The 14551-nt window shown below is 49.4% G+C and overlaps 1 non-coding gene and 3 pseudogenes across 1 annotated transcript; all 4 read right to left on the reverse strand.

Annotated features, from left to right (window-relative positions):
• Positions 1 to 2655: 2655 nt before the first annotated feature.
• LOC124769439 lies at positions 2656 to 2866 on the reverse strand (annotated as a pseudogene).
• Positions 2867 to 6092: 3226 nt separating this feature from the next.
• On the reverse strand, positions 6093 to 6303 carry LOC124769440 (annotated as a pseudogene).
• Positions 6304 to 9529: 3226 nt separating this feature from the next.
• LOC124769441 lies at positions 9530 to 9740 on the reverse strand (annotated as a pseudogene).
• Positions 9741 to 12966: 3226 nt separating this feature from the next.
• Positions 12967 to 13157, reverse strand: LOC124769517. Its single transcript, XR_007013021.1, has one exon. It is a non-coding gene; the product is annotated as a U2 spliceosomal RNA (small nuclear RNA).
• Positions 13158 to 14551: the final 1394 nt, after the last annotated feature.

The following is a 14551-nucleotide window of genomic DNA, read 5'->3' on the forward strand; positions in this document are numbered from 1 at the left end:
TTAAGAAATCTTGCAAAAGTAATGGTATATTTCCGGTCAGATTCCGCCAGGCGATGCTGGCTCCAAAGGTAGTCCATGAAAGAGACAGCATCGGTGAGGCAAAGGTCATAGATCGTGAAAATGGTGTGGCCCAAGAGCCACACCATTGCGTTACGTCGTGTTCGTTGGTTGGTCTGAATATCAGCGGTAAGGAACCAGTCGATTGACACATAGTCCAGTGTAGTCCCACCGATCAGCGCTAATAGCACACGTGCAAGGTCCCACACTTCTGTGACGTGAGGGCATAAGAGACGATGCTCTCTGGTGTCTACGTCACCACATCGGCCGCAAGCAGCCGAGGGCCATAGGCGGATGGCCGCCAGGCGGTGATTAGTGGGTATTAAATTGTTTACAACGCGATACCATAGCGCTGAAACTTCTGTGGGAAGGGCTGGGTGGTTGATATTAGCCCAAGCTTGGTGCCAGAAGACCGACGGTCGTCTGTCCTCCAATTTATGTGGTGTGGGCTGGCCTCGAAGCGCCTAGTAAAGGCGCTTCGATGTGCGTGCCTTGTCGGTGGCCACTGTTAGGACGTAACTTTGATTGAGGTAATTGTCCTTGACTGTCGTCATCCGGAATGGAATATGTGTCAAACATACTGGTGCACGCGCCGATTGTGGGCGATAACGGTCGAAAAGCACCGCTGTTGTACGACCTGGGTCAATCTCACGCAAAGTGGCGATACTTTGAATCAGGATTGCCGCACATTTGCGGGGAAAGTCAATGAGTCCAAGGCCACTATCGACCTTTGGCAGTGTACAATTCTGCGCATCAACTTTGAATAGTGCATGCCGCCACAATAGGCAATATACTGTTTGTGAGATGGCTCTGCTGGTTTGTTTCGGTAGCGTATGGAGTTGTGCTACATACTATGCCCGTGATAGGATGTATGTACTAATCAGTTGGATTCGTTGATGGAGGTCGAGTCGTCGATCAGTGTGACTCATGCAAAATCCTCTGATGCGCGTGAGAATCCGCCTGCACGTGAGTGTTAACATGCGCTGCGGACAGTCAGTCACCTCAAGACCCAAGATACGTTGTTCCCCTACAATCCGGTTGCATGGGCGTTCGATGGTCAATGATCGTGGCCCTAGTGGCATTAGCACCATTTTGTTGGATTTTAACATGGCACCGGATGCTCGTTCATAAACGTGGAGGACTCGGCGAACCGAATCGATGTCATTGGCGTTTGCTACAAACACACCTACACCATCCGCGTATGCCGCACTGCGGAAGGTGACGCCTGGGAAAGGAACACCATCGACCATCCGTCCGATGTCACGCAGCATGGGGTCCAGCGCCAAAGCGATAAAATACACTGACAAGGGACAGCCTTGTCGAACTGATCGTCTGATGGGAATTGGTCGTGATCTGCAGCCGTTCACAATGATTCTGGAATTTGCTCCATCCAAGAAGTGCCGGATGACTCTTATGAAGTGCTCCCCGAAACCCTTCCGCGACATAACGGCCAGCAGGTAAGGATGGGAGAAGGCACCGGCGAAATCTAGAGATCAATTGAAGCCGGAGTTCGAGCGTCGGCGGTGGGTGAGTAAGACAGCATCACGGTATATAGAAGCAGCGGTGAAGGTGGTTCGATTCGAAACGCCAGTGTACCTTATTCATTACCTGTTTAAGATGTGAAGCCACACTTCGTGCCACCAACTTATAATCAGTGTTAAGAACACGTCCTTAGCCCGACAGTGACCTGTGACCTTTGGATTAAGGACAATACGTACAGCTAGAAAATCGGCGGGTAGCTCGCAACCAGCAAACATCTCCTCGCACGTTTTGCAGAAGCGGTCTCCTAACAGGCCGGAAAACCTAGCACTTCGATTAGTGCTGGAATGGCACAATCGAAGGGCGGTATCCTTGCGGAGTACCGCCAGAGGTGAAAAACCGCAGTGTCAGGGCCTAAATGCTTGCAGCGTGTGCGCTCCACATGTGGGAGTGACACACGGTGGTGCGGGCCGATATGGCAACAGGCGACCGTCGAAAACATCGCAAAGGCAAGTGCCGGAAGGAACGACCAAATACGAGATCACTCGTCAACATCCCAGTACTACCCTCCATGTCGAGGAGTAAACTGCGACTCCCATTTGAACGCCGCTAGCTGCCAGGGCAGTGGAGAAGCCGTGAGGCCGCCCCACAGCAGCGTCAGGCCGGTGCGAGCTATACTGGCGCGAGCTACACCTAGCCGAGTGCTTACATCGTCCACCGCCTACTGCATATGTGTGTGTGCGTGTGTACACACGTATTCAGCGTGCGTGCGGCGGCGACGACGACGACGTTCGCGAGGAGCTAAGGATATAACTCCAAAAAATGTAATTAAAATTATCTATGCCCGGACCATAAGAGACGCTAACGAGGCATCCGAAGGCACTGTCCTGTGCCCCCATAAATTACCAGCCTAGCGTAATGCGGCTGCAAGTGCCGTCCGGCTAACCGCAAAAAAAAAAAAAAAAAAATTCTTAAGATAATCTTAAATTAATGAAAAGAAATCGTGGTGTGTAAGCAACTAACTACTGGGCACATCAACAACTACGACAAGTTTTGCTACCAGCGGAATATCTGATCACTGCAGAAAGTTAACCCATTTCAGGCTGTGTTTTAATTAATTTTAGGTGGGCCGATCCCGGCGGTACTTCAATGCCGGGCCAACCCGCGACAGAGGTGGAGCAAGCCCCTAGCACTCCGTCATAAGCCAAAAATGAGTGTAATATTCTGGTCGTGTGATGCAGGACGTATCAGATATTAAGCTGATAAGACAAATACTACACTTTTTTCCCTCCTACCTCCCCTATAGACCTACCTTTTCCTCTCCAAAAATGCCGCCATCCTCTAGTGTCGACGCAGCACGTAAAGCAGGGTGTTGTTAGTAGCAAGACTCATTGCCATAAACCGAAAATAAAAGCGGAGGCATACTCTGCTATGCCTTGGGGGCGACGACACATTACTCAGAAACACACCTCCCTCTCCAGGTGTGAAGCAAGTGATGATGTTAAAAACTAAATAGAAAGAAATAAATAAAGACAGAAATGAAGGCAAAATAAAAAAAAAACAGCGACGGCAGCACACTCAAACGAAACTGGCGAGATAATCCCATCGCCCATAGAATTAACGAAGTAATAATCCTCTAAGATAGATTATGTTTCCCAATTTTCCAATAATTTTTCATACAAGGTTCACACAATTTCTGTGTTAACAATTTCCATATTATCAGTATCATAGAACAGTCTACTCTAGTGATGCCCTGAAGGCCAATATCAAATCTGGGGTATGGGTAAGTCAAGGGTAGTTTGAAAGTCTGAGTGACAAAGATCCAGGGGTACACTCAGGCAATTCTTATACGAGGTGCCTTAGTCAGCCCGGAACACCTTTTGATTACCATGAACCATTGCAACTTTAAGAAATCTTGCAAAAGTAATGGTATATTTCCGGTCAGATTCCGCCAGGCGATGCTGGCTCCAAAGGTAGTCCATGAAAGAGACAGCATCGGTGAGGCAAAGGTCATAGATCGTGAAAATGGTGTGGCCCAAGAGCCACACCATTGCGTTACGTCGTGTTCGTTGGTTGGTCTGAATATCAGGGGTAAGGAACCAGTCGATTGACACATAGTCCAGTGTAGTCCCACCGATCAGCGCTAATAGCACACGTGCAAGGTCCCACACTTCTGTGACGTGAGGGCATAAGAGACGATGCTCTCTGGTGTCTACGTCACCACATCGGCCGCAAGCAGCCGAGGGCCATAGGCGGATGGCCGCCAGGCGGTGATTAGTGGGTATTAAATTGTTTACAACGCGATACCATAGCGCTGAAACTTCTGTGGGAAGGGCTGGGTGGTTGATATTAGCCCAAGCTTGGTGCCAGATGACCGACGGTCGTCTGTCCTCCAATTTATGTGGTGTGGGCTGGCCTCGAAGCGCCTAGTAAAGGCGCTTCGATGTGCGTGCCTTGTCGGTGGCCACTGTTAGGACGTAACTTTGATTGAGGTAATTGTCCTTGACTGTCGTCATCCGGAATGGAATATGTGTCAAACATACTGGTGCACGCGCCGATTGTGGGCGATAACGGTCGAAAAGCACCGCTGTTGTACGACCTGGGTCAATCTCACGCAAAGTGGCGATACTTTGAATCAGGATTGCCGCACATTTGCGGGGAAAGTCAGTGAGTCCAAGGCCACTATCGACCTTTGGCAGTGTACAATTCTGCGCATCAACTTTGAATAGTGCATGCCGCCACAATAGGCAATATACTGTTTGTGAGATGGCTCTGCTGGTTTGTTTCGGTAGCGTATGGAGTTGTGCTACATACTATGCCCGTGATAGGATGTATGTACTAATCAGTTGGATTCGTTGATGGAGGTCGAGTCGTCGATCAGTGTGACTCATGCAAAATCCTCTGATGCGCGTGAGAATCCGCCTGCACGTGAGTGTTAACATGCGCTGCGGACAGTCAGTCACCTCAAGACCCAAGATACGTTGTTCCCCTACAATCCGGTTGCATGGGCGTTCGATGGTCAATGATCGTGGCCCTAGTGGCATTAGCACCATTTTGTTGGATTTTAACATGGCACCGGATGCTCGTTCATAAACGTGGAGGACTCGGCGAACCGAATCGATGTCATTGGCGTTTGCTACAAACACACCTACACCATCCGCGTATGCCGCACTGCGGAAGGTGACGCCTGGGAAAGGAACACCATCGACCATCCGTCCGATGTCACGCAGCATGGGGTCCAGCGCCAAAGCGATAAAATACACTGACAAGGGACAGCCTTGTCGAACTGATCGTCTGATGGGAATTGGTCGTGATCTGCAGCCGTTCACAATGATTCTGGAATTTGCTCCATCCAAGAAGTGCCGGATGACTCTTATGAAGTGCTCCCCGAAACCCTTCCGCGACATAACGGCCAGCAGGTAAGGATGGGAGAAGGCACCGGCGAAATCTAGAGATCAATTGAAGCCGGGGTTCGAGCGTCGGCGGTGGGTGAGTAAGACAGCATCACGGTATATAGAAGCAGCGGTGAAGGTGGTTCGATTCGAAACGCCAGTGTACCTTATTCATTACCTGTTTAAGATGTGAAGCCACACTTCGTGCCACCAACTTATAATCAGTGTTAAGAACACGTCCTTAGCCCGACAGTGACCTGTGACCTTTGGATTAAGGACAATACGTACAGCTAGAAAATCGGCGGGTAGCTCGCAACCAGCAAACATCTCCTCGCACGTTTTGCAGAAGCGGTCTCCTAACAGGCCGGAAAACCTAGCACTTCGATTAGTGCTGGAATGGCACAATCGAAGGGCGGTATCCTTGCGGAGTACCGCCAGAGATGAAAAACCGCAGTGTCAGGGCCTAAATGCTTGCAGCGTGTGCGCTCCACATGTGGGAGTGACACACGGTGGTGTGGGCCGATATGGCAACAGGCGACCGTCGAAAACATCGCAAAGGCAAGTGCCGGAAGGAACGACCAAATACGAGATCACTCGTCAACATCCCAGTACTACCCTCCATGTCGAGGAGTAAACTGCGACTCCCATTTGAACGCCGCTAGCTGCCAGGGCAGTGGAGAAGCCGTGAGGCCGCCCCACAGCAGCGTCAGGCCGGTGCGAGCTATACTGGCGCGAGCTACACCTAGCCGAGTGCTTACATCGTCCACCGCCTACTGCATATGTGTGTGTGCGTGTGTACACACGTATTCAGCGTGCGTGCGGCGGCGACGACGACGACGTTCGCGAGGAGCTAAGGATATAACTCCAAAAAATGTAATTAAAATTATCTGTGCCCGGACCATAAGAGACGCTAACGAGGCATCCGAAGGCACTGTCCTGTGCCCCCATAAATTACCAGCCTAGCGTAATGCGGCTGCAAGTGCCGTCCGGCTAACCGCAAAAAAAAAAAAAAATTCTTAAGATAATCTTAAATTAATGAAAAGAAATCGTGGTGTGTAAGCAACTAACTACTGGGCACATCAACAACTACGACAAGTTTTGCTACCAGCGGAATATCTGATCACTGCAGAAAGTTAACCCATTTCAGGCTGTGTTTTAATTAATTTTAGGTGGGCCGATCCCGGCGGTACTTCAATGCCGGGCCAACCCGCGACAGAGGTGGAGCAAGCCCCTAGCACTCCGTCATAAGCCAAAAATGAGTGTAATATTCTGGTCGTGTGATGCAGGACGTATCAGATATTAAGCTGATAAGACAAATACTACACTTTTTTCCCTCCTACCTCCCCTATAGACCTACCTTTTCCTCTCCAAAAATGCCGCCATCCTCTAGTGTCGACGCAGCACGTAAAGCAGGGTGTTGTTAGTAGCAAGACTTATTGCCATAAACCGAAAATAAAAGCGGAGGCATACTCTGCTATGCCTTGGGGGCGACGACACACTACTCAGAAACACACCTCCCTCTCCAGGTGTGAAGCAAGTGATGATGTTAAAAACTAAATAGAAAGAAATAAATAAAGACAGAAATGAAGGCAAAATAAAAAAAAAAACAGCGACGGCAGCACACTCAAACGAAACTGGCGAGATAATCCCATCGCCCATAGAATTAACGAAGTAATAATCCTCTAAGATAGATTATGTTTTCCAATTTTCCAATAATTTTTCATACAAGGTTCACACAATTTCCGTGTTACCAATTTCCATATTATCAGTATCATAGAACAGTCTACTCTAGTGATGCCCTGAAGGCCAATATCAAATCTGGGGTATGGGTAAGTCAAGGGTAGTTTGAAAGTCTGAGTGACAAAGATCCAGGGGTACACTCAGGCAATTCTTATACGAGGTGCCTTAGTCAGCCCGGAACACCTTTTGATAACCATGAACCATTGCAACTTTAAGAAATCTTGCAAAAGTAATGGTATATTTCCGGTCAGATTCCGCCAGGCGATGCTGGCTCCAAAGGTAGTCCATGAAAGAGACAGCATCGGTGAGGCAAAGGTCATAGATCGTGAAAATGGTGTGGCCCAAGAGCCACACCATTGCGTTACGTCGTGTTCGTTGGTTGGTCTGAATATCAGGGGTAAGGAACCAGTCGATTGACACATAGTCCAGTGTAGTCCCACCGATCAGCGCTAATAGCACACGTGCAAGGTCCCACACTTCTGTGACGTGAGGGCATAAGAGACGATGCTCTCTGGTGTCTACGTCACCACATCGGCCGCAAGCAGCCGAGGGCCATAGGCGGATGGCCGCCAGGCGGTGATTAGTGGGTATTAAATTGTTTACAACGCGATACCATAGCGCTGAAACTTCTGTGGGAAGGGCTGGGTGGTTGATATTAGCCCAAGCTTGGTGCCAGATGACCGACGGTCGTCTGTCCTCCAATTTATGTGGTGTGGGCTGGCCTCGAAGCGCCTAGTAAAGGCGCTTCGATGTGCGTGCCTTGTCGGTGGCCACTGTTAGGACGTAACTTTGATTGAGGTAATAGTCCTTGACTGTCGTCATCCGGAATGGAATATGTGTCAAACATACTGGTGCACGCGCCGATTGTGGGCGATAACGGTCGAAAAGCACCGCTGTTGTACGACCTGGGTCAATCTCACGCAAAGTGGCGATACTTTGAATCAGGATTGCCGCACATTTGCGGGGAAAGTCAATGAGTCCAAGGCCACTATCGACCTTTGGCAGTGTACAATTCTGCGCATCAACTTTGAATAGTGCATGCCGCCACAATAGGCAATATACTGTTTGTGAGATGGCTCTGCTGGTTTGTTTTGGTAGCGTATGGAGTTGTGCTACATACTATGCCCGTGATAGGATGTATGTACTAATCAGTTGGATTCGTTGATGGAGGTCGAGTCGTCGATCAGTGTGACTCATGCAAAATCCTCTGATGCGCGTGAGAATCCGCCTGCACGTGAGTGTTAACATGCGCTGCGGACAGTCAGTCACCTCAAGACCCAAGATACGTTGTTCCCCTACAATCCGGTTGCATGGGCGTTCGATGGTCAATGATCGTGGCCCTAGTGGCATTAGCACCATTTTGTTGGATTTTAACATGGCACCGGATGCTCGTTCATAAACGTGGAGGACTCGGCGAACCGAATCGATGTCATTGGCGTTTGCTACAAACACACCTACACCATCCGCGTATGCCGCACTGCGGAAGGTGACGCCTGGGAAAGGAACACCATCGACCATCCGTCCGATGTCACGCAGCATGGGGTCCAGCGCCAAAGCGATAAAATACACTGACAAGGGACAGCCTTGTCGAACTGATCGTCTGATGGGAATTGGTCGTGATCTGCAGCCGTTCACAATGATTCTGGAATTTGCTCCATCCAAGAAGTGCCAGATGACTCTTATGAAGTGCTCCCCGAAACCCTTCCGCGACATAACGGCCAGCAGGTAAGGATGGGAGAAGGCACCGGCGAAATCTAGAGATCAATTGAAGCCGGGGTTCGAGCGTCGGCGGTGGGTGAGTAAGACAGCATCACGGTATATAGAAGCAGCGGTGAAGGTGGTTCGATTCGAAACGCCAGAGTACCTTATTCATTACCTGTTTAAGATGTGAAGCCACACTTCGTGCCACCAACTTATAATCAGTGTTAAGAACACGTCCTTAGCCCGACAGTGACCTGTGACCTTTGGATTAAGGACAATACGTACAGCTAGAAAATCGGCGGGTAGCTCGCAACCAGCAAACATCTCCTCGCACGTTTTGCAGAAGCGGTCTCCTAACAGGCCGGAAAACCTAGCACTTCGATTAGTGCTGGAATGGCACAATCGAAGGGCGGTATCCTTGCGGAGTACCGCCAGAGATGAAAAACCGCAGTGTCAGGGCCTAAATGCTTGCAGCGTGTGCGCTCCACATGTGGGAGTGACACACGGTGGTGCGGGCCGATATGGCAACAGGCGACCGTCGAAAACATCGCAAAGGCAAGTGCCGGAAGGAACGACCAAATACGAGATCACTCGTCAACATCCCAGTACTACCCTCCATGTCGAGGAGTAAACTGCGACTCCCATTTGAACGCCGCTAGCTGCCAGGGCAGTGGAGAAGCCGTGAGGCCGCCCCACAGCAGCGTCAGGCCGGTGCGAGCTATACTGGCGCGAGCTACACCTAGCCGAGTGCTTACATCGTCCACCGCCTACTGCATATGTGTGTGTGCGTGTGTACACACGTATTCAGCGTGCGTGCGGCGGCGACGATGACGACGTTCGCGAGGAGCTAAGGATATAACTCCAAAAAATGTAATTAAAATTATCTGTGCCCGGACCACAAGAGACGCTAACGAGGCATCCGAAGGCACTGTCCTGTGCCCCCATAAATTACCAGCCTAGCGTAATGCGGCTGCAAGTGCCGTCCGGCTAACCGCAAAAAAAAAAAAAATTCTTAAGATAATCTTAAATTAATGAAAAGAAATCGTGGTGTGTAAGCAACTAACTACTGGGCACATCAACAACTACGACAAGTTTTGCTACCAGCGGAATATCTGATCACTGCAGAAAGTTAACCCATTTCAGGCTGTGTTTTAATTAATTTTAGGTGGGCCGATCCCGGCGGTACTTCAATGCCGGGCCAACCCGCGACAGAGGTGGAGCAAGCCCCTAGCACTCCGTCATAAGCCAAAAATGAGTGTAATATTCTGGTCGTGTGATGCAGGACGTATCAGATATTAAGCTGATAAGACAAATACTACACTTTTTTCCCTCCTACCTCCCCTATAGACCTACCTTTTCCTCTCCAAAAATGCCGCCATCCTCTAGTGTCGACGCAGCACGTAAAGCAGGGTGTTGTTAGTAGCAAGACTCATTGCCATAAACCGAAAATAAAAGCGGAGGCATACTCTGCTATGCCTTGGGGGCGACGACACACTACTCAGAAACACACCTCCCTCTCCAGGTGTGAAGCAAGTGATGATGTTAAAAACTAAATAGAAAGAAATAAATAAAGACAGAAATGAAGGCAAAATAAAAAAAAAACAGCGACGGCAGAACACTCAAACGAAACTGGCGAGATAATCCCATCGCCCATAGAATTAACGAAGTAATAATCCTCTAAGATACATTATGTTTTCCAATTTTCCAATAATTTTTCATACAAGGTTCACACAATTTCTGTGTTAACAATTTCCATATTATCAGTATCATAGAACAGTCTACTCTAGTGATGCCCTGAAGGCCAATATCAAATCTGGGGTATGGGTAAGTCAAGGGTAGTTTGAAAGTCTGAGTGACAAAGATCCAGGGGTACACTCAGGCAATTCTTATACGAGGTGCCTTAGTCAGCCCGGAACACCTTTTGATAACCATGAACCATTGCAACTTTAAGAAATCTTGCAAAAGTAATGGTATATTTCCGGTCAGATTCCGCCAGGCGATGCTGGCTCCAAAGGTAGTCCATGAAAGAGACAGCATCGGTGAAGCAAAGGTCATAGATCGTGAAAATGGTGTGGCCCAAGAGCCACACCATTGCGTTACGTCGTGTTCGTTGGTTGGTCTGAATATCAGGGGTAAGGAACCAGTCGATTGACACATAGTCCAGTGTAGTCCCACCGATCAGCGCTAATAGCACACGTGCAAGGTCTCACACTTCTGTGACGTGAGGGCATAAGAGACGATGCTCTCTGGTGTCTACGTCACCACATCGGCCGCAAGCAGCCGAGGGCCATAGGCGGATGGCCGCCAGGCGGTGATTAGTGGGTATTAAATTGTTTACAACGCGATACCATAGCGCTGAAACTTCTGTGGGAAGGGCTGGGTGGTTGATATTAGCCCAAGCTTGGTGCCAGATGACCGACGGTCGTCTGTCCTCCAATTTATGTGGTGTGGGCTGGCCTCGAAGCGCCTAGTAAAGGCGCTTCGATGTGCGTGCCTTGTCGGTGGCCACTGTTAGGACGTAACTTTGATTGAGGTAATAGTCCTTGACTGTCGTCATCCGGAATGGAATATGTGTCAAACATACTGGTGCACGCGCCGATTGTGGGCGATAACGGTCGAAAAGCACCGCTGTTGTACCACCTGGGTCAATCTCACGCAAAGTGGCGATACTTTGAATCAGGATTGCCGCACATTTGCGGGGAAAGTCAATGAGTCCAAGGCCACTATCGACCTTTGGCAGTGTACAATTCTGCGCATCAACTTTGAATAGTGCATGCCGCCACAATAGGCAATATACTGTTTGTGAGATGGCTCTGCTGGTTTGTTTTGGTAGCGTATGGAGTTGTGCTACATACTATGCCCGTGATAGGATGTATGTACTAATCAGTTGGATTCGTTGATGGAGGTCGAGTCGTCGATCAGTGTGACTCATGCAAAATCCTCTGATGCGCGTGAGAATCCGCCTGCACGTGAGTGTTAACATGCGCTGCGGACAGTCAGTCACCTCAAGACCCAAGATACGTTGTTCCCCTACAATCCGGTTGCATGGGCGTTCGATGGTCAATGATCGTGGCCCTAGTGGCATTAGCACCATTTTGTTGGATTTTAACATGGCACCGGATGCTCGTTCATAAACGTGGAGGACTCGGCGAACCGAATCGATGTCATTGGCGTTTGCTACAAACACACCTACACCATCCGCGTATGCCGCACTTCGGAAGGTGACGCCTGGGAAAGGAACACCATCGACCATCCGTCTGATGTCACGCAGCATGGGGTCCAGCGCCAAAGCGATAAAATACACTGACAAGGGACAGCCTTGTCGAACTGATCGTCTGATGGGAATTGGTCGTGATCTGCAGCCGTTCACAATGATTCTGGAATTTGCTCCATCCAAGAAGTGCCGGATGACTCTTATGAAGTGCTCCCCGAAACCCTTCCGCGACATAACGGCCAGCAGGTAAGGATGGGAGAAAGCACCGGCGAAATCTAGAGATCAATTGAAGCCGGGGTTCGAGCGTCGGCGGTGGGTGAGTAAGACAGCATCACGGTATATAGAAGCAGCGGTGAAGGTGGTTCGATTCGAAACGCCAGTGTACCTTATTCATTACCTGTTTAAGATGTGAAGCCACACTTCGTGCCACCAACTTATAATCAGTGTTAAGAACACGTCCTTAGCCCGGCAGTGACCTGTGACCTTTGGATTAAGGACAATACGTACAGCTAGAAAATCGGCGGGTAGCTCGCAACCAGCAAACATCTCCTCGCACGTTTTGCAGAAGCGGTCTCCTAACAGGCCGGAAAACCTAGCACTTCGATTAGTGCTGGAATGGCACAATCGAAGGGCGGTATCCTTGCGGAGTACCGCCAGAGATGAAAAACCGCAGTGTCAGGGCCTAAATGCTTGCAGCGTGTGCGCTCCACATGTGGGAGTGACACACGGTGGTGCGGGCCGATATGGCAACAGGCGACCGTCGAAAACATCGCAAAGGCAAGTGCCGGAAGGAACGACCAAATACGAGATCACTCGTCAACATCCCAGTACTACCCTCCATGTCGAGGAGTAAACTGCGACTCCCATTTGAACGCCGCTAGCTGCCAGGGCAGTGGAGAAGCCGTGAGGCCGCCCCACAGCAGCGTCAGGCCGGTGCGAGCTATACTGGCGCGAGCTACACCTAGCCGAGTGCTTACATCGTCCACCGCCTACTGCATATGTGTGTGTGCGTGTGTACACACGTATTCAGCGTGCGTGCGGCGGCGACGACGACGACGTTCGCGAGGAGCTAAGGATATAACTCCAAAAAATGTAATTAAAATTATCTGTGCCCGGACCATAAGAGACGCTAACGAGGCATCCGAAGGCACTGTCCTGTGCCCCCATAAATTACCAGCCTAGCGTAATGCGGCTGCAAGTGCCGTCCGGCTAACCGCAAAAAAAAAAAAAAATTCTTAAGATAATCTTAAATTAATGAAAAGAAATCGTGGTGTGTAAGCAACTAACTACTGGGCACATCAACAACTACGACAAGTTTTGCTACCAGCGGAATATCTGATCACTGCAGAAAGTTAACCCATTTCAGGCTGTGTTTTAATTAATTTTAGGTGGGCCGATCCCGGCGGTACTTCAATGCCGGGCCAACCCGCGACAGAGGTGGAGCAAGCCCCTAGCACTCCGTCATAAGCCAAAAATGAGTGTAATATTCTGGTCGTGTGATGCAGGACGTATCAGATATTAAGCTGATAAGACAAATACTACACTTTTTTCCCTCCTACCTCCCCTATAGACCTACCTTTTCCTCTCCAAAAGTGCCGCCATCCTCTAGTGTCGACGCAGCACGTAAAGCAGGGTGTTGTTAGTAGCAAGACTTATTGCCATAAACCGAAAATAAAAGCGGAGGCATACTCTGCTATGCCTTGGGGGCGACGACACACTACTCAGAAACACACCTCCCTCTCCAGGTGTGAAGCAAGTGATGATGTTAAAAACTAAATAGAAAGAAATAAATAAAGACAGAAATGAAGGCAAAATAAAAAAAAAAACAGCGACGGCAGCACACTCAAACGAAACTGGCGAGATAATCCCATCGCCCATAGAATTAACGAAGTAATAATCCTTTAAGATAGATTATGTGTTTTCCAATTTTCCAATAATTTTTCATACAAGGTTCACACAATTTCCGTGTTACCAATTTCCATATTATCAGTATCATAGAACAGTCTACTCTAGTGATGCCCTGAAGGCCAATATCAAATCTGGGGTATGGGTAAGTCAAGGGTAGTTTGAAAGTCTGAGTGACAAAGATCCAGGGGTACACTCAGGCAATTCTTATACGAGGTGCCTTAGTCAGCCCGGAACACCTTTTGATAACCATGAACCATTGCAACTTTAAGAAATCTTGCAAAAGTAATGGTATATTTCCGGTCAGATTCCGCCAGGCGATGCTGGCTCCAAAGGTAGTCCATGAAAGAGACAGCATCGGTGAGGCAAAGGTCATAGATCGTGAAAATGGTGTGGCCCAAGAGCCACACCATTGCGTTACGTCGTGTTCGTTGGTTGGTCTGAATATCAGGGGTAAGGAACCAGTCGATTGACACATAGTCCAGTGTAGTCCCACCGATCAGCGCTAATAGCACACGTGCAAGGTCCCACACTTCTGTGACGTGAGGGCATAAGAGACGATGCTCTCTGGTGTCTACGTCACCACATCGGCCGCAAGCAGCCGAGGGCCATAGGCGGATGGCCGCCAGGCGGTGATTAGTGGGTATTAAATTGTTTACAACGTGATACCATAGCGCTGAAACTTCTGTGGGAAGGGCTGGGTGGTTGATATTAGCCCAAGCTTGGTGCCAGATGACCGACGGTCGTCTGTCCTCCAATTTATGTGGTGTGGGCTGGCCTCGAAGCGCCTAGTAAAGGCGCTTCGATGTGCGTGCCTTGTCGGTGGCCACTGTTAGGACGTAACTTTGATTGAGGTAATAGTCCTTGACTGTCGTCATCCGGAATGGAATATGTGTCAAACATACTGGTGCACGCGCCGATTGTGGGCGATAACGGTCGAAAAGCACCGCTGTTGTACGACCTGGGTCAATCTCACGCAAAGTGGCGATACTTTGAATCAGGATTGCCGCACATTTGCGGGGAAAGTCAATGAGTCCAAGGCCACTATCGACCTTTGGCAGTG

The sequence above is a fragment of the Schistocerca piceifrons genome, unplaced genomic scaffold, assembly GCF_021461385.2.
Source record: "Schistocerca piceifrons isolate TAMUIC-IGC-003096 unplaced genomic scaffold, iqSchPice1.1 HiC_scaffold_701, whole genome shotgun sequence".
Classification (NCBI taxonomy): Eukaryota; Metazoa; Arthropoda; class Insecta; order Orthoptera; family Acrididae; genus Schistocerca; species Schistocerca piceifrons.